Source organism: Nannospalax galili, unplaced genomic scaffold, assembly GCF_000622305.1.
Source record: "Nannospalax galili isolate Female #2095 unplaced genomic scaffold, S.galili_v1.0 scaffold302, whole genome shotgun sequence".
Classification (NCBI taxonomy): Eukaryota; Metazoa; Chordata; class Mammalia; order Rodentia; family Spalacidae; genus Nannospalax; species Nannospalax galili.
In genome coordinates, this window is record NW_008350120.1 from 868,249 (window position 1) to 874,248 (window position 6,000).

Genomic DNA, 6,000 nt, shown 5'->3' on the forward strand with positions numbered 1-6,000 from the left:
CATGCTGGGATCTAGGCTCTAAGCTCTGCCTGGGCTGTACTGTTCCTGGGATTTGTGGGCACCACAGGCATGCATGGAGCTTCTCCACCTTTCTTTTTTTTCTTTTTTTTTTTTTTTTTTTTTTTTTTTTGCAGTTATGTTTCATTGTATTAAGGTTTTGCGTACATGTATATAAGTGCATCTGTGTATGCAATGCCCATGGAGGCCAGAAGATGGTGTTGGATACTCTGGAACTGGAGTTACAGATGGTTGTTAGCCACCATGTGGGTACTGGGAGCCGAACCCCAGTCCTCTGCAAGAACAGTCAATGCTCTTAACTGCTGAGGCATCTCTCCAGCCCCTTGTCTTAAGGTTTTAATAGATACAATCTAAAATATAACAAAGATTTTAACCTTTTTTCAAAGATTATTTTTATTTAAATTTTTTTGCACGTGTGTATGTGTGTGTTTGTGTGTGTAAAACGCACATGTGTGCAGTGCCTGGGAAGGCCAGAAGAGGGCGTTAGATTCACTGGAGTTGCAGGTGATTGTGAGATGTTCCACATGGGTGTTGGGAACCAACCTTGGGTCTTCTGCAAGAGCAGCAAGTTCTCTTAACCACTGAGCCATGTCTCCAGCCCCCACCCCCTTTTTGAGACAGGATATCAGGTAGCCCAAGCTGAGCTCAAATTCACTAAGTAGTGAGGATGACCTTGAACTCCTGATCCTTTTGCCTCCATCTTAGATTACAGTGCCCCATGACTCCTGATTTATGCAGGACACAACATGTACAGCACCCTTCTGACCCTTGCCTACAGGCTGGGGTGTCCCTTTTCTGTTCTTACGGACAGTGAGGAAGCCACCCAAGGACCTCAGTTGGGAATAAGGTGATGTAGAGTGAAGCTGATATCCTAGGATTTCCCAGGTCAGCAGGGAAAATTACCAGGGAAGCCAGTGATGATCTTGGTGTTCACAACCTTGTTTGTAAATTCCTGTTCCTGCCTCTCTGCCCCTCTGGACTGAGACTGTGATGGTATGAGGAGACAAGTTAGCCTGGGCTTCCAGGGCCAAGCCTAACACCTGAGACCAGGCTAGACCAAGAGAATGGGCTAGCACCGGGTCCTGGGAGGGCTGGATTGGGGTGAGGCAGCTGCTAGGAGACTGGACTGGTATTTGATTGAGCTAGTTAGGTATGAAATTATTCCTCAAAGTGCTGTTTGTATAGAAAGAATTTGGAAACAGCCTGAATGTCATTACCTTGTAACAGATCACAGAAAGTGAGTGACAGGTATATATAGGTGCCAGGAATATAAATCACTCAGTGAATGCTTCCAAATGACGTAGAGAAGAAACAACATAATAATCTAGAAGGATCTCAACCACATGTCAAGAGAAAAAAGCAAAACGTACAGAACAGTATATAAGAACACATCTGAATGTGTACGTGTGCCGAGTGTGCAAACAGGTACATGTGCTGTAAACATACAAATATACTTGAGTATGTACAGATCACATGTAGTTTGTGCCTATGTACATACTCTCCTCCAGAAAGATATTTATAAAACTTGCCACAGTTTCTCACTTTTTTCTTTTTGAGACAAGTTCTCATATGTAGCCCTGAATGGCCTGGAACTGGCTATGTAGACTAGGCTGGCCTTCAGTTCACAGAGATCAACCTGCCTCTGCCTTTTGAATGCTGGGATCAAAAGTGTGTGACACTGCCAGGAGTGGTGGCACACTCCTTTAATCCCAGCACTCGGGAGGGAGAGGCAGGCAGATCTCTGTGAGTTCGAGGCCAGCCTGGTCTCCCTAGTGAATCCAGGACAGCTGGGGCTACAGGGAGACCCTGTCTCAAAAAGACCAAAAAAAAAAAAAAAAAAAAAGTGTGTGACACAATACCCAACTTTGTTCCAATGACCATTTCTTATTATTTCCCTTTATTTATTTTGTGTGAATATGTGCACATGCACACACATGCCATGGTCAGAGGACAGCTTGAGGAAGTTGGTTCTTTCCTTTTACCCTGTGGGCCCTGGAGCTTGAACTCAGGTTTCCAGGCTCGGCAGCAGGCACCTTTACCCTCTGAGCCATCTCACTGGCCCTTTTTTCTTTCTTTCTTTCCTTCCTTCCTTCCTTCCTTCCTTCCTTCCTTCCTTCCTTCCTTCCTTCCTTCCTTCCTTCCTTCCTTCCTTCCTTCCTTCCTTCCTTCCTTCCTTCCTTCCTTCCTTCCTTCCTTCCTTCCTTCCTTCCTTCCTTCCTTCCTTCCTTCCTTCCTTCCTTCCTTCCTTCCTTCCTTCCTTCCTTCCTTCCTTCCTTCCTTCCTTCCTTCCTTCCTTCCTTCCTTCCTTCCTTCCTTCCTTCCTTCCTTCCTTCCTTCCTTCCTTCCTTCCTTCCTTCCTTCCTTCCTTCCTTCCTTCCTTCCCTCCCTCCCTCCCTCCTTCCTTCCTTCCCTCCTTCCTTCCTTCCCTCCCTTCTTCCCTCCCTCCCTCCCTCCCTCCTTCCTTCCTTCCTTCTTTCCGTCAGTTTTTTGGGACAGGGTCTTATGTAGTCCAGGCTGGCCTCAAGGATGACCTTGAGCTTCTGATCCTCCTGCATCACAGGAGTACATAATCAAACTCAGTTTATGCAGTGGTGGGGATCGAACCTGGGACCTCATGCACAGTAGGCAAGCATACTACCAACTTGGTCCCCCAGTTCTTACTCTTGATGTTACATATTCTGTAGGTCTTGACAACGCTCACATCCACTCCTCCCTAGGTGCTCCCACTGCCCTGAGCCCTCATGCCACTTATCCATCCCTCTCCCTCCTACCTGAACCCCTAGCAACTGCTGATTTTTTGCTTTTCCGGAAACCACAAAGTTGCAATCTTTATAGCATGCAGACTCCTTTGAACTGGCCTCTTTCATGTAGCATTATGTTTTATTACTTAGTAGCATGTACAGGTCTCTCATTGCACAGGGCCTGGTGTGTTAGAGGATCTGTGACATGCCTGGAGGATCATGAGGGGTTTCTGTGTGCGTGGATTGGTGAACAGAGCACGGTGCAGGGCCTTGTATAATTTCAGGACCTTTTTTATTCCAATCCGAAGGGAAGCCATTTGAGGATTTTGGTCTGATTTGCATGTAACAATGAATTTGCTGCCATGCTGAGCATGGACTGTTCGGGTCAAGACTAAGCCAAAGAGACCAGTGGGGAGCTGCTGTCATCACTCAGAGGGGAGCAATCTGAGTCATGGGTCATAATAGAGATGGTGACAAAGGTTCATGTGTTGGCAGCGTGGCCCCTAGCGTAGAAACGTGAAGAGGTAGTAGAACCTTTAAAAAGGAGTCTGGGGCTGGAGAGATGGCTCAGCGGTTAAGAGCACTGACTGCTCTTGCAGAGGACCCTGGTTCAATTTCCAGCACCCACATTGTGGCTACAAACCGTCATTAACTCCAGTTCCAGGGGAATCCGAAGCCCGCTTCTGACCTCTGCGACATTGCATGACACAGGTGCATTCACATACATGCAGGCAATACACTCATACACATAAAATAGAAATAATATTTTTTAAAAAAGGAGTCGGGGGTGTGTGTGTCTTGAAAAGGGCTTCCCTCTGGAGGGACGAAGGCAGTTCTACAATCCTAAGTTGGTTCTCACACAATTAAGCGACTTGTTAGAAGAGCCAGCTGGAACCCTGAATCACTTTCTGGCTCCCGTCTGACAATGTAATCTCTTCCACCCATTACCGTGGTGCCATGTGCTAGGAGGTGCTGCAGCCGAGGGTCCCTCACCAGCCCTAGTGCTGTGCTGTTTGTACTTTCAGACCCTAAGGCTGTGAGCTAAGTAAGCCTCTTTTTTTTCTTATAAAGCAAGCAGTCTCAGGTATTTCATTTTAATAGCGAAAAATAGATGAATACAGAATTGTATTAGAGTGGATTTGATGAGGTTTTCTTTCTGACTGGCTGTAGTATGAGAGACCAAGGTAGGGTGGTTCAGAGGAGTTGACCTGATTCCAGCTGGAAGTGTGGTGCTGTCCTGTATGCAAACTGGGAAGGTTGCCCAAAGAGCCTGGAGTGCAGGCTGCAGGCAGACGTTTAGAAGTCAATGCTTGGGCCTGTGAGGTGGCTCAGTGGGTTAAGATGCTTGCTGCCAAGGTTGATGACCTGAACCTCGGTGGAAGGAGAGAACTGACTTCCATGAGTTGTCACCTGACCTCCACACATGTGCAGTGACAAGTGCACACGTGTACACGCAAACACAATACATTGAAAAAAATAAATAAGTAGGATGAGAGAGATGTCTCAGCAATTAGGAGCATATACTGCTCTTGCAGAGGACCAGAGTTCGATCTTCAGCACGTATGTCAGGTAGCTCACAATCGCCTGTAACTCCAACTCCAGAGGATCTGACACCTCTGACCTCCAGCATACACTTGTACATACCCACACAGCGACTCACATAATACATGTAATTAAAAATAATTGGGGCCGGCCAGGCGTGGTGGCACACACCTTTAATCTCAGCACTCCAGAGGCAGAGGCAGGCAGATCTCTGTGAGATTGAGGCCAGCTTGGTTTACTTAGCGAGTTCCAGGCCAGTTGGGGTTACAGGGAGACCCTGTCTCCCTAGATAAAAATAAATATAAATAAATAAATAAATAAAATAATAGGGGCTGAAGAGATGGCTCAGCAGTTAAGAGCTCTTGCAGAGGACCCAAGTTCAGTTCCCGACATCTGCACTGTGGCTAACAACCATCTGTAACTCCAGTTCCAAAGGATCCAATACCCTCTTCTGACTTCTGCATGACATGGGTGCACTTACACACATTCAGGCAATACACTCATACATGAAAAAATTTAAATAATAAAACATTTTAATTTTTAAACTATTTTATTTATTATTTTTACTTTGGGTATGAATGTATTGCCTGCACGTATATAAGTGCACCCGTGTCATGCAGTGCCTACAGAGGTCAGAAGGGGGTATTGGATCCTTTGGAACTGGAGTTACAGATGGTTCTTAGTTACTGTGTGGGTGCTGCAATTTGAGCCTGTGTCCTCCACAAGAACAGTCAGTGCTCTTAACCACTGAGCCATATCTCCAGCCCCAAAATAAAGTATTTTAAAAAATAAAATTTAAAAACAATGAAACCTATATTTAAATAAATGTAATAGGAGTCAACATTCAATGTTGTACACCACAAAACTGGACAAGGCAGCAAGCACAGAAGAGAAGACACCTGAAGCCCAAGTTTTAGGGAGTCCTAATTTAGATTTAGTCGTAAGGAGAAGTAGGAACAGAAGCTGGGCGGTGGGAACCAGGAATCAGGAGCAAGCCCAGAAAACAGGACCCTGGAGAACACTCTGAGCAGAGGGGGATCGGGAGTGAAGCCAGTCACTGAACATGTAGGAGGAAGGTAGGGGCAGCTGCTGCAGCAGTGAGGAGCCACCGCAGGCATTGCAAACGAACAGGTTTCCAGGGGTCTGTGGGAAGCCTGGGGAGAGGTGAGAGAAGGGACTCTCAGTGAGGTGGGGCAACCTTGGAGGGTCTACTGGGAAGGAGGTCCAGGAAGTAGGGAGGTGGCTGGAGGGAGAAATGATGTTGGAAAGGTTTCTTCTATTCTCTTTTTTGAAATAGCTTCTCAAGTATCCACAGCCAGCCTCAAACTCACTATGTAGCCCAGGCTAGCCTTGAACTCCTACTCCTCCTGCCTCTACCTCCCCAAGTGCTGGGATTACAGGTGTGTACCACCACACTGGCTGGTTTTCTTCAAAATAGGGTGATTGGCCTGGGAAGACAGCCCAACAGAAAAAGTTCTTGCCATGCAAGTGTGAGAACTTGGTTTGAACCCCAGAGTCCACATAAAGCTGGGCTAATGTGAGCACCTCTGTAACTGCAGGGTTCCTACAACAAGACAGGAAGTTGAGACAGGAAGATCCCCAGACACTCACAGACCAGCTAGCCTGGCGTGACAGTAGCAAAGAACCAATAGACCCTGGCTCAGAGCAACATACAAGGTAAGGAGACACTGACCTTCAC